This window comes from Linepithema humile, chromosome 6, assembly GCF_040581485.1.
Source record: "Linepithema humile isolate Giens D197 chromosome 6, Lhum_UNIL_v1.0, whole genome shotgun sequence".
Lineage (NCBI taxonomy): Eukaryota > Metazoa > Arthropoda > Insecta > Hymenoptera > Formicidae > Linepithema > Linepithema humile.
The window spans coordinates 8613854-8637610 of NC_090133.1; the positions used below are offsets into that span (position 1 = coordinate 8613854).

General features: G+C 27.7%; 1 protein-coding gene and 3 long non-coding RNA genes across 8 annotated transcripts in view; 3 read left to right on the top strand and 1 right to left on the bottom strand.

Annotated features, from left to right (window-relative positions):
- Positions 1-23757, bottom strand: part of sick (sickie) — a 311918-nt gene that overhangs the window by 106804 nt on the left and 181357 nt on the right. The gene's annotated exons all lie outside the window — the stretch shown is intronic.
- On the top strand, positions 822-5612 carry LOC137000865 (uncharacterized). The gene is made up of 2 exons (XR_010891032.1): positions 822-4542; positions 4697-5612. It is a non-coding gene; the product is annotated as an uncharacterized lncRNA (long non-coding RNA).
- On the top strand, positions 9487-12583 carry LOC105675217 (uncharacterized). Its single transcript, XR_010891031.1, has 2 exons — positions 9487-11513; positions 11668-12583. It is a non-coding gene; the product is annotated as an uncharacterized lncRNA (long non-coding RNA).
- On the top strand, positions 19290-22350 carry LOC105675216 (uncharacterized). Its single transcript, XR_010891030.1, has 3 exons — positions 19290-19778; positions 20377-21530; positions 21683-22350. It is a non-coding gene; the product is annotated as an uncharacterized lncRNA (long non-coding RNA).

Sequence of the window (23757 nt, forward strand, 5' to 3'; positions counted from 1 at the left end):
GCAATACTAAGTTGTATATTTAAATACATAAGAAAAATGCTCATATTTCACCGGTGTAGCATATAGATCATAGCATTAATTATATTAACTATAATCTCCATTAATTTCTTGTACATTATTTCTCGAAACATTATTTATCTGCGTAACGAACGCGCTGTAATGCTTCTGTTTGCCCCTCTTTCTCTCTCAATCATATCATAGTTCTCGCTCTCACTCCCTCTCTCCCGCTCGACAACTCTCTTTCTATCTCTCTATCGCACGCGGCACGCTCTTTGGTCTATAATTTATAAATGACTTATTTGTCGTATATCGGTTTCGTGTTTATAAATGTATAAGATTTGTAAATTTAAATACATACAAATTTATAAATTTATAACCTAACAAAATTGTTAAAATTTTTAAAATTATATACATAATTATAGACATTACTTTAAAATGTAATATTTTTCAAATTATTCTTTAAAATCAAATACTGTGTTACTACATTTATAAAAACTAAACCGATTTCATGAATACAACAAAATTTTTCTCTAGTGACAAATCTTTGAGTGACGTACTTAGCACATAAATAAAAAACTCGGATATAATATAATTAGTACCTACTTGTCCGAAATATATGTTACAAATGTTTATGTAAATTTTATCTAATTGCATTCTACAGCTTAAAATAGATATGTCTACGTCACTCAATATTTGAAGAAAGAATCTATTGATTATATATTTTTCAATTCAACATAACAATATTACTTTTTTGTACAGTATTATCGTGAAAAAAGTAGACGTTAAAACTTTTAGCAAATCTGTAACAACTATGTTAAGAACTGAAAGATTATATATGTCGCAGCTGGACATAGAAGTATTGTTTTTTTGTGCATAAGAAGATAGTATTTTTCGAAATCCATGTACGAAATGTATATTCCTTTAGTTCCTTTTTACAATGCTTGTGTAAATACCTTTGAAGAGTTCGCACGTCTACATTTTATATGACTTTATGAAATAATTTTAAAGAATCATGTAAAAAGTAAAATTTTGGATATATTAGTAAATGCATAAGAAACAGACATACTATCCGTTATTAAAAATCACTTGAGTGCTTTGACGAATATTCGAACAAATGTATGTCTTGCAAAAATATATATTGTTACATTAAATTTTCTAATATTTGTGAACATGTAGAAGAAAGCATATGAAAATTTTTAAATACAAAGAGAAAGAAACATTACAAATACTGCCTGACATATGTTAAATATTTCAACAAATTATGTTTACAATATATCTATGCAAATGTTCCGTCAGTACTTGAATCTCTAATAATGTAACAATATTCTGAAACATTATGTGTAAAATACTGTACCATTTCTTTTATTATTTTAATGTTATGCTTATGCTGATATAAAAATTCCTCGATCATGATTAATGTTGTCTTAAAGTATTATAAGCATGTACTAGATTGTATTATTTCATCAATTTAAGCTTATTTAAAAATTTGTTGATTACGAATTTAATGTTATCTCTAAAATAATTCTAGCAAGTAGCAGATTTTATCATTTTATCATTATAATGTTATTCCTATTAAAGATTTCCCAACTATAAAATTAATGTTGTATCTAAGGTATTACAATTAAGCATTCGTATCGTTTTATTATTCTAATGTTATGCTTATTTAAAAATTTCTCAAATTTTTTACGAGTTTAATGTTATTTTTTGCAAAATAAATGAGTTTTGGGCACATAGATTTGCAAGTGATAGTAACACATAGTTGGACATCCATGTAATTATTTAAATATAATTCAAAATTGATTTTATATTCACACAGATACATAAAGCGTGTGATAATAATTATAATATTTATAAAATATATACATTAAAAAAATATATATATAAACTCATGTTTTATTTATATTCGTTCCACAAATATTCATTACGATTCCTAAAATTGAAAAAAAAAAGATTAGTTTAATTATCAAGTTAAATATGCAGAATTATAGCGATTTATTCTTGCTTTATAACAATGATGTTTATAATAGTACTTAATACTTTATAATAGTGAATTAATTGAACTTTTCGGCCCATTTTTGCGTCAATGTATTTCATTATAAAAATATATATTTGTTACCTACTTTTTTATTTGTCTAAATATTTACTATGTTACTGAAATGGAATAATGCTTTTTACTCATAAACAATTAAAAGACAGTAAATTATAGCAAATATGAAATATTAAATAATTGCCTATTTCAATATATATACTAGTGTTTAAATCTAAGACGTTAAAAACTGTAGTCATGAAGTAAATAGCAACAGAATGTAAAAATATAAAAATTAAACCAATAATTTGGAGTATATTGCGTTATGAGAAATGGAAGAAATGATAATGATGGTGGCGTATCTAAAATATAAATGAGATTAAGAAATGGGCATGTAAGTACTTATATTTCTGCAATGAGAATGAATCTCAATTGCAATATTATGTTTTATATTTAAATAAATTTAAAAAATGTTTATATTTTATCGAAGTAATCAATAATATAGATCATAGTATTAATTATATTAACCATAATCTTCATTAATTTCTTGTACATTATTTCTCAAAACATTATTTATCTGCGTAACGAACGCGCTGTATTGCTTCTATCTGACCCTCTTTCTCTCTCCACCATATCCTAGTTCTCGCTCTCTCTCCCTCTCTCTCACTCTCCCACCATCTCTCACTCTATCACGCGCAAGAGCGCTCTTGCTCCCCCGAAATCGTTTACTATATATATTTCGCATCGGATCCTACCGCTTGTCTTGATAACTGTTAGGTAGGTTTGAAGGCTGTCAGTATTTACATACAAACAGAAAAACTGTATGTCTCTTTCCTCGATCTCCTCTATCAGACACTTTTCAACGAAGTAATGCTCGCATCGTGTTCAGTTGAATACGTTCTATCATACAGATCACATCACAATGAGTTTTGAAGAGCGAATTGAAAAAAAGCACCCCTGGGTAGAGCAATGTTTTACTAAAAAGGCCAATTTTCGAGTACAGTGTCGAGAACCATCTTGTGAAGCAATTTTAAAATACGTGGAGTTTAAAAAATATTCTGAATTTAAGAAGCACATATTTGAGGCGCATTTAAATTGTTATCATCATGAAGAGAATGAGATGGATAACATGGAGTGGAAATATTTTAGACTAACAACAGAAGAAAACAAAGCATGTATTATATGTGATATAAGTGATACCCCAATTAAATTTTCACAAAATGAAAACTTATCGGAACACGTAAAAAAGCATTCAAAACTAGAACAAGATCTAGGATGCCAAAAAAATGAAAAATGGTATTGGAAATATTTGACACAAAGTGGAGATTTTTCTGCTACATGTAAGCTTTGTACAAATGATACAAAAATAGAATTTACTGTAGACACTATAAGAATGAAACGACACATCTCAGAAAAACATAACGAAAAGAGCCACTTAACAGAGGAACGATATAAACAATCTTGGGAATTTCATATTGAAAACAACTATTGGTTTATTAAATGTTATAGAAAGCCTGTGAATTGTCTAACAGAATGTAAATTTTGCAACGAAATACTTGCATATGTCAAGAGTGAACCCATTCAGAATCATATGAACAAGGAACATAAAGTAATTCACGACGCTGAAGTCACTAAAATGAAGACAGGTAGCATCCCCTGGCAATATTTAAGGTTTACGGAACCAAATTCAACAGATAAAGTACAATGTATGAAATGTTATAAAACGATACCATATGACGAAGCAGAAAATCATGTACATTATCATTTTATATGCGATCTAGAACTAGGTAAATATAAAAATTGGACTTATAAATACGCAAGACAAAACGCAGATAATGTGACATGTACATTGTGTGATAAAAATGTAACATTTAGGGCAAGAATTACTGATTTAAAAAGGCATGCAAATAAACATAAAAAATACATGAATAAAATAGCCGAAGAAAACCTATTATGGGGTACAATAATAAGGACTGTACAATGGATCTGGTTGAAAAAATGTTATATAAATGTTGAAAATTTTCGAGCACAATGTAAATTTTGCGAACACAAAATACCATATATCACACATACACAATTTTTGGAACACATGAAGAATACGCATAGTGCTCTTCACACGCTTGAAGAAGAAAAAAATACACCTGATATCTTCAACGAACCTCAGTGGAATTATATAAGGTACATAAATGATTTTGAAAAAATACAAAGAACAAATCTAGAATGCATCATATGTCTAAAAAAAAACGGACTACCTCACACAAATCATTTTCCACGTGAGCTGAAATTCGTTTCTCATTGGACACTTAAATACGCGAGACAAAATGTAAAAGTTGCAAATTGTACTTTATGTAAAAATGAAGTAAACTTTGAATGGGCCCCGGAAAATTTAGAAAACCACATAACATCTGTACATCCAAAGGAGCGGGAAAAAATACGTCAAATAGATTTGGTACAAAGAACAGTACACGACCAAGCTATACCGTCGACGAGCTACGCAAGTTGAAAGAAAAACGATCGTAAGTTTTAATCATATTTTATTAATTATTATTTATTAGTAATATTTGTCATAAAACTTTATTCTTGTAGTGGTGTACTCAATCAAAATATGATAAAAACAACAAAAATTAAATAATTAATATTTGCTTTAATATATTACAAATGTTTATATAGATTTATCTACATTGGACAATGGAAATGATGGTAGCGACATTTTCAAGTAGCATCTCATGACCAGCGATAACGACAGTCTTGACTTTGACTTAAGTGATTTGAAATACATGAAGACATTGGAGTATAACTTGACTTATTTGTCGCATATCGGTTTTGTGTTTATAAATGTACAAGATTTGAAAATTTAAATACATATATATTTATAAATTTATAACAACAAAATTGTTAAAATTTATTAAATTATATACACAATTATAGATATTACTTTAAAACTTGATATCCTTCATATTATGCTTTAAAATCAAATACTGTGTAACTACATTTATAAAAACTAAACCGATTTCGTGAATACAACAAAATTTTTCTCTAGTAACGAATCTTCAATTGACGTACAGTATATATATAACAAAATTCAGATAATTAGTACTTGTTCGAAATATTTATGTAAATTTTATGAAATGGCATTCTGCAGCTTAAAACAGATCTGTCTCTACGTCACTTAATATTTAAAGAAAGAAACTACTGATTATGTATTTTTCAATTCAACATAAAAATATTAATTTTTTATGCAGTATTATCGTGAAAAAAGTAGACGTCAGAACTCTTAACAAATCTGTAACGACTGTCTTAAGAAAGAACTGGAGGATTATATATGTCGCAGTTGGACATAGATGTATTGTTTTCTTAGGCACAAGAAGACACTATTTCTCAAATCCATGTACGAAATGTATATTCTTTTAGCTCCTTTTTACAATGTTTGTGTTAATATCTTTAGAAAAGTTTGCACGTCTACATTTTATATGACTTTATGAAATGATTTTGAATAATCCTGTAAAAAGTAAAAGTTCAAATATGCGCAAGAAACAAACATAATGTCCATGTTTTAAAGATCATAACTAAAGAGCGGCTGTGACAATTTTGTATAAAATAACCGAATATTCGAATAAATGTATGTCTTGTAAAAATAAATACTGTCATTATTACATTGTACATTAAATTTTTTAAATATTCGTGAACATGTAGAAGAAAGCAAATAAAAAACATTAAATACAAAAAAAAGAGAAAAGTACGAATACCTCCGAACATACGTTAAATATTTTAACAAATTACGTTTACAATATATCTATGCAAATGTTCCGTCTGTACTTGAATCTCTAATAAGTAATGTAACAATATTCTGAAGCATTATGTGTAAAATACTGTACCATTTCTTTTATTATTTTAATGTTATGCTTATGCTGATATAAAAATTCCTCGATCATGATTGTCTTAAAGTATTATAGGCATATACTAGATTGTATTACATCATCATTTTAAAGTTATTTAAAAAGTTTTCGATTACGAATTTAATGTCATCTCTAAAATAATTATAGTACGTAGCAGATTTTATCATTTTATCATTTTAATGTCATTATTATTTTAAAATTTCTCAACTGAAATTAATGTTGTATCTAAGATATTATAAGTAGAAAATTGTATTATTTTATTATTTTAATGTTATTTCGTTTATTTCAAAATTTCTCGAATCTTTTACGAATTTAATGTTATTGTTTACGTCATAAATAAGCTTTCGTCACATAAATTTGCATGTGAGAATAACATATTTGAAGATTCATGTAATTATTTAAACATAATTCGAGATTGATTGTATATTTACACAAATACATAAAGTATGTGATAATAATTATAACATTTGTAATATATATACAAAATATATATATATATAAACCCATGTTTCATTTAATTACGTTACACAAATATTCATAACGCTTCCTAAAATTGAAAAAAAAGATACGTTTAATTATCAAGTTGAATAAGCAAAATTATAGCGATTTATTGTTCCTTTAAAACAATGATCGGAATTAATTGAAATTTGCGGCCGATTTTCGTAATCAATGTATTTTATTATAAATATTTATATTTGTTACCTACTTTTTTATTTATCTGAATATTTTCTATGTTAGTTTACTGAAACGAAATAATGGCTTTTACTCTTAAACAATAAAAACACAGTAAATTGTAGCAAATTTATTAAATATTTGCCTATTTTAATGTAAATACTGAAGTGTTTAAATCTAAGACGTTGAAAACTGTAGTCATGAAGTAATGAGCAACAGCATGTTAGAATATGGAAATCAAACCAATAATTTGGAGTATAATGCGCTATGAGAATGAAAGAAATGACGATAACGATGGTGGTGCAACTAAAATATAAATGAGATGACGAAATAAGCATGTAAGTATTTATATTTCTGCAATGAGAAAATATCTCAATTGCAATACTAAGTTTTATAAATAAATAAAGAAAAATGCTCATATTTTATCGAAGTAATCAATAATATAGATCATAGTATTAATTATATTAACCATAATCTTCATTAATTTCTTGTACATTATTTCTCGAAACATTATTTATCTGCGTAACGAACGCGCTGTAATGCTTCTGTTTGCCCCTCTTCCTCTCTCAATCATATCATAGTTCTCGCTCTCACTCCCTCTCTCCCGCTCGACAACTCTCTTTCTATCTCTCTATCGCACGCGGCATGCTCTTTGGTCTATAATTTATAAATGACTTATTTGTCGTATATCGGTTTCGTGTTTATAAATGTATAAGATTTGTAAATTTAAATACATACAAATTTATAAATTTATAACCTAACAAAATTGTTAAAATTTTTTAAATTATATACATAATTATAGACATTACTTTAAAATGTAATATTTTTCAAATTATTCTTTAAAATCAAATACTGTGTTACTACATTTATAAAAACTAAACCGATTTCATGAATACAACAAAATTTTTCTCTAGTGACAAATCTTTGAGTGACGTACTTAGCACATAAATAAAAAACTCGGATATAATATAATTAGTACCTACTTGTCCGAAATATATGTTACAAATGTTTATGTAAATTTTATCTAATTGCATTCTACAGCTTAAAATAGATATGTCTACGTCACTCAATATTTGAAGAAAGAATCTATTGATTATATATTTTTCAATTCAACATAACAATATTACTTTTTTGTACAGTATTATCGTGAAAAAAGTAGACGTTAGAACTTTTAGCAAATCTGTAACAACTATGTTAAGAACTGAAAGATTATATATGTCGCAGCTGGACATAGAAGTATTGTTTTTTTGTGCATAAGAAGATAGTATTTTTCGAAATCCATGTACGAAATGTATATTCCTTTAGTTCCTTTTTACAATGCTTGTGTAAATACCTTTGAAGAGTTCGCACGTCTACATTTTATATGACTTTATGAAATAATTTTAAAGAATCATGTAAAAAGTAAAATTTTGGATATATTAGTAAATGCATAAGAAACAGACATACTATCCGTTATTAAAAATCACTTGAGTGCTTTGACGAATATTCGAACAAATGTATGTCTTGCAAAAATATATATTGTTACATTAAATTTTCTAATATTTGTGAACATGTAGAAGAAAGCATATGAAAATTTTTAAATACAAAGAGAAAGAAACATTACAAATACTGCCTGACATATGTTAAATATTTCAACAAATTATGTTTACAATATATCTATGCAAATGTTCCGTCAGTACTTGAATCTCTAATAATGTAACAATATTCTGAAACATTATGTGTAAAATACTGTACCATTTCTTTTATTATTTTAATGTTATGCTTATGCTGATATAAAAATTCCTCGATCATGATTAATGTTGTCTTAAAGTATTATAAGCATGTACTAGATTGTATTATTTCATCAATTTAAGCTTATTTAAAAATTTGTTGATTACGAATTTAATGTTATCTCTAAAATAATTCTAGCAAGTAGCAGATTTTATCATTTTATCATTATAATGTTATTCCTATTAAAGATTTCCCAACTATAAAATTAATGTTGTATCTAAGGTATTACAATTAAGCATTCGTATCGTTTTATTATTCTAATGTTATGCTTATTTAAAAATTTCTCAAATTTTTTACGAGTTTAATGTTATTTTTTGCAAAATAAATGAGTTTTGGGCACATAGATTTGCAAGTGATAGTAACACATAGTTGGACATCCATGTAATTATTTAAATATAATTCGAAATTGATTTTATATTCACACAGATACATAAAGCGTGTGATAATAATTATAATATTTATAAAATATATACATTAAAAAAATATATATATAAACTCATGTTTTATTTATATTCGTTCCACAAATATTCATTACGATTCCTAAAATTGAAAAAAAAAGATTAGTTTAATTATCAAGTTAAATATGCAGAATTATAGCGATTTATTCTTGCTTTATAACAATGATGTTTATAATAGTACTTAATACTTTATAATAGTGAATTAATTGAACTTTTCGGCCCATTTTTGCGTCAATGTATTTCATTATAAAAATATATATTTGTTACCTACTTTTTTATTTGTCTAAATATTTACTATGTTACTGAAATGGAATAATGCTTTTTACTCATAAACAATTAAAAGACAGTAAATTATAGCAAATATGAAATATTAAATAATTGCCTATTTCAATATATATACTAGTGTTTAAATCTAAGACGTTAAAAACTGTAGTCATGAAGTAAATAGCAACAGAATGTAAAAATATAAAAATTAAACCAATAATTTGGAGTATATTGCGTTATGAGAAATGGAAGAAATGATAATGATGGTGGCGTATCTAAAATATAAATGAGATTAAGAAATGGGCATGTAAGTACTTATATTTCTGCAATGAGAATGTATCTCAATTGCAATATTATGTTTTATATTTAAATAAATTAAAAAAGTTTATATTTTATCGAAGTAATCAATAATATAGATCATAGTATTAATTATATTAACCATAATCTTCATTAATTTCTTGTACATTATTTCTCAAAACATTATTTATCTGCGTGACGAACGCGCTGTATTGCTTCTATCTGACCCTCTTTCTCTCTCCACCATATCCTAGTTCTCGCTCTCTCTCCCTCTCTCTCACTCTCCCACCATCTCTCACTCTATCACGCGCAAGAGCGCTCTTGCTCCCCCGAAATCGTTTACTATATATATTTCGCATCGGATCCTACCGCTTGTCTTGATAACTGTTAGGTAGGTTTGAAGGCTGTCAGTATTTACATACAAACAGAAAAACTGTATGTCTCTTTCCTCGATCTCCTCTATCAGACACTTTTCAACGAAGTAATGCTCGCATCGTGTTCAGTTGAATACGATCTATCATACAGATCACATCACAATGAGTTTTGAAGAGCGAATTCAAAAAAAGCACCCCTGGGTAGAGCAATGTTTTACTAAAAAGGCCAATTTTCGAGTACAGTGTCGAGAACCATCTTGTAAAGCAATTTTAAAATACGTGGAGTTTAAAAAATATTCTGAATTTAAGAAGCACGTATTTGAGGCGCATTTAGATTGTTATCATCATGAAGAGAATGAGATGGATAACATGGAGTGGAAATATTTTAGACTAACAACAGAAGAAAACAAAGCATGTATTATATGTGATATAAGTGATACCCCAATTAAATTTTCACAAAATGAAAACTTATCGGAACACGTAAAAAAGCATTCAAAACTAGAACAAGATCTAGGATGCCAAAAAAATGAAAAATGGTGTTGGAAATATTTGACACAAAGTGGAGATTTTTCTGCTACATGTAAGCTTTGTACAAATGATACAAAAATAGAATTTACTGTAGAGATTAAAAACATGAAAGAGCACATCTTAAACAAACATGAAGAAAAGAAGCACTTAACAGAGGAACGATATAAACAATCTTGGGAATTTCATATTGAAAACAACTATTGGTTGATTAAATGTTATAGAAAGCCTGTGGATTGTCTAACAGAATGTAAATTTTGCAACGAAATACTTGCATATGTCAAGAGTGAACCCATTCAGAATCATATGAACAAGGAACATAAAGTAATTCACAACGCTGAAGTCACTAAAATGAAGACAGGTAGCATCCCCTGGCAATATTTAAGGTTTACGGAACCAAATTCAACAGATAAAGTACAATGTATGAAATGTGATAAAACGATACCATATGACGAAGCAGAAAATCATGTACATTATCATTTTATATGCGATCTAAAACCAGGTAAATATAAAAATTGGACTTTTAAATACGCAAGACAAAACGCAGATAATGTGACATGTACATTGTGTGATAAAAATGTAACATTTAGGGCAAGAATTACTGATTTAAAAAAGCATGCAAATAAACATAAAAAATACATGAATAAAATAGCCGAAGAATACCTATTATGGGGTACAATAATAAGGACTGTACAATGGATCTGGTTGGAAAAATGTTATATAAATTTTGAAAATTTTCGAGCACAATGTAAATTTTGCGAACACAAAATACCATATATCACACATACACAATTTTTGGAACACATGAAGAACACGCATAGTGCTCTTCACTCGCTTGAAGAAGAAAAAAATACACCTGATATCTTCAACGAACCTCAGTGGAATTATATAAGGTACATAAATGATTTTGAAAAAATACAAAGAACAAATCTAGAATGCATCATATGTCTAAAAAAAGACGGACTACCTCACACAAATCATTTTCCACGTGAGCTGAAATTCGTTTCTCATTGGACACTTAAATACGCGAGACAAAATGTAAAAGTTGCAAGTTGTACTTTATGTAAAATTGAAGTAAACATTGAATGGGCCCCGGAAAATTTAGAAAACCACATAACATCTGAACATCCAAAGGAGCGGGAAAAAATACGTCAAATAGATTTGGTACAAAGAACAGTACACGACCAAGCTACACCGTCGACGAGCTACGCAAGTTGAAAGAAAAACGATCGTAAGTTTTAATCATATTTTATTAATTATTATCGTTTAGTAATATTTATCATTATATTTTATTCTTTCAATGGTGTATTCAATCAAAATATGATAAAAACAACAAAAATTAAATAATTAATATTTGCTTTAATATATTACAAATGTTTATACAGATTTATTTACATTGGACAATGGAAATGATGGTAGCGACATTTTTAAGTAGCATCTCATGACCAGCGATAACGACAGTCTTGACATTGACTTAAGTGATTTGAAATACATGAAGACATTGGAGTATAACTTGACTTATTTGTCGCATATCGGTTTTGTGTTTATAAATGTACAAGATTTGAAAATTTAAATACATATATATTTATAAATTTATAACAACAAAATTGTTAAAATTTATAAAATTATATACACAATTATAGATATTACTTTAAAACTTGATATCCTTCATATTATGCTTTAAAATCAAATACTGTGTAACTACATTTATAAAAACTAAACCGATTTCGTGAATACAACAAAATTTTTCTCTAATAACGAATCTTCAATTGACGTACAGTATATATATAACAAAATTCAGATAATTAGTACTTGTTCGAAATATTTATGTAAATTTTATGAAATGGCATTCTGCAGCTTAAAACAGATCTGTCTCTACGTCACTTAATATTTAAAGAAAGAAACTACTGATTATGTATTTTTCAATTCAACATAAAAATATTAATTTTTTATGCAGTATTATCGTGAAAAAGGTAGACGTCAGAACTCTTAACAAATCTGTAACGACTGTCTTAAGAAAGAACTGGAGGATTATATATGTCGCAGTTGGACATAGATGTATTGTTTTCTTAGGCACATGAAGACACTATTTCTCAAATCCATGTACGAAATGTATATTCTTTTAGCTCCTTTTTACAATGTTTGTGTTAATATCTTTAGAAAAGTTTGCACGTCTACATTTTATATGACTTTATGAAATGATTTTGAATAATCCTGTAAAAAGTAAAAGTTCAAATATGCGCAAGAAACAAACATAATGTCCATGTTTTAAAGATCATAACTAAAGAGCGGCTGTGACAATTTTGTATAAAATAACCGAATATTCGAATAAATGTATGTCTTGTAAAAATAAATACTGTCATTATTACATTGTACATTAAATTTTTTAAATATTCGTGAACATGTAGAAGAAAGCAAATAAAAAACATTAAATACAAAAAAAAGAGAAAAGTACGAATACCTCCGAACATACGTTAAATATTTCAACAAATTACGTTTACAATATATCTATGCAAATGTTCCGTCTGTACTTGAATCTCTAATAAGTAATGTAACAATATTCTGAAGCATTATGTGTAAAATACTGTACCATTTCTTTTATTATTTTAATGTTATGCTTATGCTGATATAAAAATTCCTCGATCATGATTGTCTTAAAGTATTATAGGCATATACTAGATTGTATTACATCACCATTTTAAAGTTATTTAAAAAGTTTTCGATTACGAATTTAATGTCATCTCTAAAATAATTATAGTACGTAGCAGATTTTATCATTTTATCATTTTAATGTCATTATTATTTTAAAATTTCTCAACTGAAATTAATGTTGTATCTAAGATATTATAAGTAGAAAATTGTATTATTTTATTATTTTAATGTTATTTCAAAATTTCTCGAATCTTTTACTAATGTTTATTTCAAAATTTCTCGAATCTTTTACGAATTTAATGTTATTGTTTACGTCATAAATAAGCTTTCGTCACATAAATTTGCATGTGAGAATAACATATTTGAAGATTCATGTAATTATTTAAACATAATTCGAGATTGATTGTATATTTACACAAATACATAAAGTATGTGATAATAATTATAACATTTATAATATATATACAAAATATATATATATATAAACCCATGTTTCATTTAATTACGTTACACAAATATTCATAACGCTTCCTAAAATTGAAAAAAAAGATACGTTTAATTATCAAGTTGAATAAGCAAAATTATAGCGATTTATTGTTCCTTTAAAACAATGATCGGAATTAATTGAAATTTGCGGCCGATTTTCGTAATCAATGTATTTTATTATAAATATTTTTATTTGTTACCTACTTTTTTTATTTATCTAAATATTTTCTATGTTAGTTTACTGAAACGAAATAATGGCTTTTACTCTTCAACAATAAAAACACAGTAAATTGTAGCAAATTTATTAAATATTTGCCTATTTTAATGTAAATACTGAAGTGTTTAAATCTAAGACGTTGAAAACTGTAGTCATGAAGTAATGAGCAACAGCATGTTAGAATATGGAAATCAAACCAATAATTTGGAGTATAATGCGCTATGAGAATGAAAGAAATGACGATAACGATGGTGGTGCAACTAAAATATAAATGAGATGACGAAATAAGCATGTAAGTATTTATATTTCTGCAATGAGAAAATATCTCAATTGCAATACTAAGTTTTATATATAAATAAAGAAAAATGCTCATATTTTATCGAAGTAATCAATAATATATAAATCAATAATATCATAGTATTAATTATATATTAACCATACTCTTCATTAATTTCTTGTACATTATTTCTCAAAACATTATTTGATTCCGTAATGAACGCACTGTAATGCTTCTCTTTGCCTCTCTTTATCTCTCCAGCTCTTCATCGTCTCGCTCTCTCTCCTTCCCTCACGCCCTTCTTCCCACTCTCACTCTATCGCGCGCGAAAGCGCTCTTGCTCTCCCGAAATCATTTGCTATACATATTTCGCATCAGATCCTACCGCTTGTCTTGATAACTGTTAGGTAAGTTTGAAGGCTGTCAGTATTTACATACAAACAGAAAAACTATATGTCTCTTTCCTCGATCTCCTCTATCAGGCACTTTTCAAAGAAATAATCCTCGCATCGTAGTCAGTTAAATACGTTCTATCATACACATCAGATCACAATGTGTTGGGAAAAACGAGTTCCTCGCACGATAAAGGCATGTTTTACAAAAGAGAAAAATTTTCGAGCACAGTGTCGAAAACCATGTTGCAAAAAAATCTATAAATACGTGGAGTTTAGAAAATATCAGGAATTTGAGAAGCACATACGTGAAGCGCATTCAGATTGTTATAATCATAAACAGAATGAGATAAAAAACAAAGCCTAGAAATATTTTAGACTAACAACAGAAAAAAACAAAGCATGTATTATATGTGACATATGTGATACCCCAATTGAATTTTCACAAAATCAAAACTTATCGAAACACATAGAAAAACATTCGGAACTAGAAAAACAGCTTGCACACCATAAGAAAGAAGATTGGAGTTGGAAATACTTCAAACAAGTTACAGATTTTTCTGCTGAATGTAAGCTTTGTACGAATGAAACAAAAAGAATAAAATTAACTTTAAGAACACAATTATTAAAAAAGCACATAGCGAATAAACATGGAAAAGAGTCTTCAGTAATAGAGTCACGAGATAAACAGTCTTTGAAATATCATACTGAAAAGCATTACTTTTTTAATAAATGTTATACGAAGCCTGTGGATTTGCAAACAGAATGTCGATTTTGCAAAGGTGGCTTTGAATATGTCACCTATCTATCGCTTAACCTACACATGAAGAAACATAAACTTATTTGGAAAAGTGAAGAATCTACAAAGAAAGCACATGACAAGAACTGGTTATATTTTAGGTTTACGAAACAAGAAACAATAGAATGTATTTTATGTAAAATACCTGTGCTAAATGACCAAATGGAGAATCACGCAAAAGATCATATTGAAGAAGGTCCACCATCCTATATATTTCAACATTGGTCACGTAAATACGTAAGACAAGAAGAAGATAATATGATATGTATAATTTGTGAAAAAAGTATAACCGTTTATCTTAACAAATCAAAATTAAAAAAACATATGTCAGATAAACATAAAGACGAGATGAAAAGAATAAACAAAGAAGAAATATTTTGGAAATCGCAAACTGAAAAGAAAAGCTGGTTGCAAGAATATTATACAGATGCTGGTGACTTTCGAGCAGAATGTAAATTTTGCGAACGCAAAGTAGTATATATCAAAGAAACACAATTTAAAAACCACGTAAACGACGTGCATTATGAAGTTCACCATCTTGAAGAACATGAAAATCCACATGATATCTACATAGGACAGTGGAAATATGTAAGGTACACATTAAACACTGTATTGAATAAACTTATCACAGAATGCATGATATGTCAAAAAAATGTCACACTACCTCACATAGATCATAATCCACGCGAAATAGTAAACTATGCTCATCATTGGGCACTTAAATACGCGAGACAGAATGGACATGTTGCGAAATGTACGATATGTGAAACACCAGTAGACTTTGAATGTGACGTGGACAATTTAGAAAACCACGTATCATCTGTACATCAAAAGGAATGGAAAAAAAGACAAGAAAAAGAACAAACGATAGAACAAATAGAACAAGAAACAGCACACGATGAAGCTAAACCGTCGACAAGCTACGCAAGTTGAAAGAAAAACGATCGTAAGTTTTAATCATATTTTATTAATTATTATTGTTTAGTTATATTTATCATTATATTTCATTCTTTCAATGGTGTAATCAACCAAAATATGATAAAAACAACAAAAATCAAATAATTAATATTTGCTTTTTATATATCACAAATGTTTATATAGATTTATCTACATTGGACAATGGAAATGATGGTAGCGACATTTTTAAGTAGCATCTCATGACCAGCAATAACGACAGTCTTGACTTTGACTTAAGTGATTTGAACTACATGAAGACATTAATGTATATAATGACTTATTTGTCGCATATCGGTTTTGTGTTTATAAATGTACAAGATTTGTAAATTTAAATACATATATATTTATAAATTTATAACAACAAAATTGTTAAAATTTATAACATTATATACATAATTATAGATATTACTTTATAATGTAATATTCTTCAAATTATGCTTTAAAATCAAATACTGTGTTACTACATTTATAAAAACTAACCCGATTTCTTCAATACAACAAAATTTTTCTCTAGTGACGAATCTTCGAGGGACGTACTCAGCACATATATAACAAAACTCACATAATTAATACTTGTTCGAAATATTTATGTAAATTTTATCCAATCGCATTCTGCAGCTTAAAACAGATACGTCTACGTCACTCTGTATTTGGAGAAAGAAACTAATGATTATATATTTTGCAATTCAACATAACAATATTACTATTTTGTAAAGTATTATCGTGAAAAAAGTAGACGTTAGAACTCTTAACAAATCTGTAACGACTGTCATTAGAATGAACCGGAAGATTATGTATGTCGCAGTTGGGCAGAGATGTATTGTTTTCTTGTGCATAAGAAGACAGTATGTATTTCTTCAAATCCACGTACGAAATGTATATTCCTTTAGTTCCTTTTTACAATGCTTGTGTAAATACCTTTTGAAGCGTTCGCACGTCTACATTTTATATGACTTTATAAATAATTTTAAAGAATCATGTAAGAAGTAAAAGTTTAGATATATTGGTAAATGCGTAAAAAACAAACATACTATTCATGTTATTAAAAATCATCACTTAAAGGCTTTGACAAAATTACCGAATATTTAAACAAATGTATGTCTTGCGAAAATAAATATATTGTTACATTAAATTTTTTAATATTCGTAAACAAGTAGAAAAAAAGCATATAAAAAGCTTTAAATACGAAGAGAAGAGAAAAGTATGAATACCGTCGAACATATGTCAAATATTTCAACAAATTATGTTTATAGTATATTATTTGTGCAAATGTTCCGTCTATATTTGAATCTCTAATAAATTATGTAATAATATTCCGAAGCTTTATGTGTAAGATACTGTATTTCTTTTATTACATTAATGTTGTGCTTATGCTGATATAAAAATTCTTCCATTATGATTAATGTTGTCTCAAAGTATTATAAACATGCACTAGATTGTATTATTTTATCATTTTAAGCTTATTTAGAAAGATCTCGATTACGAATTTAATGTCATCTCTAAAATAATTATAGCACGTAGCAGATTTTGTCATTTTATCATTTTAATGTTATTATTATTTAAAAATTTCTCAACTACGAAATTAATGTTGTATCTAAGGTATTACAAGTAAAAAATTGTATCGTTTTATTATTTTAATGTCACGCGTAATTAAAAATTTTCAAATCTTTTGCGAATTTAATGTTACTGTTTGAGTGATAAATGAACTTTTGGCACATAGATTTGTACGTGGAAATAACACATATTGAGAGATTCTTGTAATTATTTAAATATAATTCGAGATTGATTATATATTCACGCAGATACGTACAGCATGTGATAAAAATTGTTACATTTAAATACATATACATAAAAAAAAAATATATATATATATATATGTAGAAAAATCATGTTTTATATAATTATGTCATACAAATTTTCATTACGCTCCCAAATATTGAAAGAAAAAGAAACGTTTAATTTTGATCAAATTTGAATAAGCAGTATTAAAGCGATTTATTCTTGCTTCATAACAGTGTTCGGAACAAATTAAACTTTTCGACCAATTTTTGCGGTATACATTTCATTATAAAAATTTATATTTGTTACTTTTTTATTTAACTAAATACTTTCTATGTTATTGAGACGGAAAACTGTTTTATATCCACAAACAATAAAAAGATAGTAAATTGTAGCAAATTTAAAATATTATTTATTCGTTTTATTTTATAATAAATACTAAAGTGTTTAAATCTAAGACGTTGAAAACTGTAGTCATGATATAATTAGCAACTGAATGTAAGAATATGAAAATCAAACCAGAATTTGGTGTATATTGCGATGGAGAATGAAAGAAGTGACGATAACAATGGTGGCGTATTTAAAATATAAATGAGATGAAAAAATGGGCATGTAAGTACTTATATTTCTGCAATGAGAATGTATCTCAATTGCAATATTATGTTTTATATTTAAATAAATTAGAAAAATGTTCATATTTTATCGAAGTAATCAATAATATAGATCATAGTATTAATTATATTAATCATAATCTTCATTAATTTCTTGTACATTATTTCTGAAAACATTATTTATCTGCGTAACGAACGCGCTGTATTGCTTCTATCTGACCCTCTTTCTCTCTGCACCATATCATCGTTCTCGCTCTCTCTCCCTCTCTCTCACTCTCCCACCATCTCTCACTCTATCACGCGCAAGAGCGCTCTTGCTCCCCCGAAATCGTTTACTATATATATTTCGCATCGGATCCTACCGCTTTGTCTTGATAATTGTTACGTAGGTTTGAAAGCTGTAAGTATTTACATACAAACAGAAAAACTGTACGTCTCTTTCCTCGATCTCCTCTATCAGACACTTTTCAACGAAGTAATGCTCGCATCGTGTTCAGTTAAATACGTTCTATCATACAGATCTGATCACAATGTGTTTTGAATACCGAATTCATAAAAATCACCCCTGGGTAGAACAATGTTTTATTAAAATGGCAAATTTTCGAGTACAGTGTCAAGAACCATCTTGCAAAAACATTTATAAATACGTGGAGTTTAAAAAATATCAGGAATTTGAGAAGCACATACGTAAAGCGCATTTAGATTGTTATCATCATGAAGAAAATGAGATGAAAAACAAAGACTGGAAATATTTTAGACTAACAACAGAAAAAAACAAAGTATGTATTATATGTGATATATGTAAAACCCCAATTCAATTTTCACAAAATGAAAACTTATCACGTAAAACACGTAAAAAAGCATTCAAAACTAGAACGAGATCTAGGATGCCATAAAAAAGAAAGAAAGGGGTTGGAAATATTTGAAACAAAGTAAAGATTTTTCTGCTACATGTAAGCTTTGTACAAATGATACTGTTTAAAGTTGACGCTTTGAAATGCATGACTCAAAGATTATCACTATGCGCCCCTGCATTTTCCTACCTAGCATTCGCCACGGTAGGGGGCGATACAGTAGTATGCCTTCTTCTTTCGTGACGATTAGTCAGTGGTTTTCGATACGAGTAAACTAAGTGGTTTTGATACGAAACAAAAAGTGTATCTCTATACTCTATCTCAAGGATTGACGGATTGACGAGTCCTCGATTAAGAAATCTAGTTCGATTCATGCGAGCACGACTCGTATCTCGTAAAAGGGGCTTCATTCAAAGACAAACGGAAGCCATTTTCTTTTTCTTCACTCGTGCTGCTACACAGCAAGACTCTCGTAAGTATCTCTCGGGCTGCTACGCAGCAAGGCTCGTGTGAGCATCTCTCGGGCTGCTACGCAGCGAAAACTCTAGTAAGAAAAAAAGTGCTTTTACAAAGCTGATTTCTCGCTTCTCTCAAAATTGCTCGTCTGAGGATCTGGGTTTGTTCTCGTTCTTCAAAAATTAGTTTACAGAACGGATCCTACAAACATTCATTGATACATAAAGTATAGATGTAATCGTTACACGATTACATCAACTTCTTTGTCTCGATTTAAAAGTTTCTCTCTATTCTTTAAGAGTAGATTTGTTTATTTACAGAATAAATTCATTTTCTTTTATTTCTGTTTGTAAAGATCTTTTATAAGGTTAAAGGTCGATTAAAATATTTAACCCTTTAATTCAGTTTTATTTGCAGCTAAAATTACTTTAGTTTATTTTCTTTTGGTTTAGCCCTTTGGTTTATATATATATATATATTTTATTTATCACTTATAATATTACATTTTAGATAACCTTTTGAATAAATATTTAGAATTAAACTTTCAACTGTTTCCTGTCCTTCCTAAACTGCCTATTGCATATAGTTTAATATTCTAAATTACTTTGTTTCAGTTCCTTCTCTATTCTTAACTAACAGATACAAAAAGAGAATTTACTGTAGACATTGATGACATGAAACGGCACATCTAGAAAAAACATGAAGAAAAGAGCCACTTATAAACAATCTTGGGAATTTCAAATTGAAAACAACTATTGGTTGATTAAATGTTATAGAAAGCATGTGGATTTTCTAACAGAATGTAAATTTTGCAACAAAAAGCTTGAATATGTCGACTCTACAAACGTTCAGAAACATATGAAGGATAAACATAAACCAATTTACAAAATTGAAAAAAGTAAAATGAAGGCAGGTAACAAAGCCTGGCAATACTTAGGATTTACGCATGCACAATTAAAAATAATACATTGTATATGTTGTGAAATTAGACCAAATATACACGAAGCAGAAAGTCATGTACAAAATTATTATCTAGGACCACAAAATAAAAATTGGGCTTTTAAATACGCAAGACAAAACGCAGATAATATAACATGTACGATTTGTAAAGAAAATGTAACAGTTAGGGCGAACATTAATCAATTAAAGAAGCATGCAGATACACATGAAAAATATATGGAAAAAATAGCCAAAGAACATCTATTATGGGGTACAATAATAAGGACTGTACAATGGATCTGGTTGGAAAAATGTTATATAAATGCTGAAAATTTTCGAGCACAATGTAAATTTTGCAAACACAACATACCATATATCACACATACACAATTTTTGGAACACATGAAGAACAAGCATAGTGCTCTTCACTCGCTTGAAGAAAAAAAAAATACACTTAATTTCTTCAAACACAAACCTCACTGGAATCATATAAGGTACATAAATGATTTAATATTAAATAGAAATGTTCTAGAATGCATCATATGTCTAAAAAAAACCGGACCACCTAACACAAATCATTTTCCATATGAGCTGAAATTCGTTTCTCATTGGGCACTAAAATACGCGAGACAAAATGTAAAAGTTGCAAATTGTACTTTATGTAAAAATGAAGTAAACTTTGAATGGGCCCCGGAAAATTTAGAAAACCACATAACATCTGAACATCCAGAGGAACGGGAAAAAATACGTCAAATAGATTTGGTACAAAGAACAGTACACGACCAAGCTACACCGTCGACGAGCTACGCAAGTTGAAAGAAAAACGATCGTAAGTTTTAATCATATTTTATTAATTATTATCGTTTAGTAATATTTATCATTATATTTTATTCTTTCAATGGTGTAATCAATCAAAATATAATAAAAACAACAAAAATCAAATAATTAATATATGTTTTTATATATTACAAATGTTTATAGATTTATCTACATTGGACAATGGAAATGATGGTAGCGACGTTTTTAAGTAGCATCTCATGACCAGCGATAACGACAGTCTTGACTTTGACCTAAATGATTTGAAATACATGAAGAAATTGGCGAATAATTTGACTTATTTGTCGCATATCGGTTTTGAGCTTATAAATGTATAAGATTTGTAAATTCAAATATATATATATTTATAAATTTATAACTTAACCAAATTGTTTAAATTTATAAAATTATATATATAATTATAGTTATTATTTAAAACATAATATTCTTTATATTATGCTTTGAAATCAAGTGCTGTATCTTTGTACACTTAAAAAAACTAAATCGGTTTCATGAATATAATAGACTTCTTTTATAATAACGAATCTTCGAGTGACGTACTCAGCACATATATAAAAAAATCAGATAATTAGTACTTGTTCGAAATATGCGTTAAAAATGTTTGTGTAAACTTTATCGAATCGCAATCTGCAGCTTAAAACAGATACGTCTACGTCTCACCCTATATTTGGAGAAAGAAACTAATGATTATATATTTTGCAATTCAACATAAAAATATTATTTTTTTATGCAGTATTATCGTGAAAAAAGTAGACGTCAGAACCCTTAGCAAATCTCTAACGACTGTGTTACGAATGAAGTGAAGGATTATATATGTGTAGTTGGGCATATAAATGTATTGTTTTCTTATACATGAGAAAACAGTATATCTCGAAATCCACGTACGAAATGTATATTCCTTTAGTACCTTTTTACAATACTTGTGTAAATACCTTTTGACGCGTTCGCACGTCTACATTTTTTATGTCTTTATGAAATAATTTTGAATAATCCTGTAAAAAGTAAAAGTTCGGATATGCGCAACAAATAAACATAATGTCCATGTTTTAAAGATCATAACTAAAAAGCAATTGTGACAATTTTGTATAAAATTACCGAATATTCGAATAAATGTATGTTTTGTGAAAATAAATATTGTCACATTAAATTCTTTTAATATTCGTGAACATGTAGAAGAAAGCATATAAAAAACTTTAAATACAAAAAGAAAGAGAAAAGTGCGAATACCTCCGGACATACGTTAAATATTTCAACAAATTATGTTTATAATATATTATCTGTGCAAATGTTCCGTCTATATTTGAATCTTTAGTAAATTATGTAATATTCCGAAGCTTTATGTGTAAGATACTGTATTTCTTTTATTACATTAATGTTATGCTTATGCTGGTATAAAAATTCTTCCATTATGATTAATGTTGTCTTAAAGTATTATAGGCATGTACTAGATTGTATTACATCATCATTTTAAGGTTATTTAAAAAGTTTTCCATTACGAATTTAATGTCATCTCTAAAATAATTATAGCACGTAGCAGATTTTATCATTTTAATGTTATTATTATTTTAAAATTTCTCAACTGAAATTAAAGTTGTATCTAAGGTATTATAAGTAGAAAATTGTATTATTTTATTATTTTAATGTTATTTCGTTTATTTCAAAATTTCTTGAATCTTTTACGAATTTAATGTTATTGTTTGCGTCATAAATGAGCTTTCGTCACACAGATTTGCATGTGAAAATAACATATTTGAAGATTCATGTAATTATTTAAACATAATTCGAGACTGATTGTATATTTACACAAATACATAAAGTATGTGATAATAATTATAACATTTATAATATATATACAAAAAAAATATATATATATATATATCTATATAAACCCATGTTTTATTTAATTATGTTATACAAATATTCATTACGCTCCCAAATATTGAAAGAAAAAAAAACGTTTAATTTTGATCAAATTTGAATAAGCAGTATTAAAGCGATTTATTCTTGCTTCATAACAGTGTTCGGAATTAATTAAACTTTTCGACCAATTTTTGCGGTCGATAAATTTCATTATAAAAATTTATATTTGTTACTTTTTTATTTAACTAAATATTTTCTATGTTATTGAGACAGAAAACTGTTTTATATCCACAAACAATAAAAAGATAGTAAATTGTAGCAAATTTAAAATATTATTTATTCGTTTTATTTTATAATAA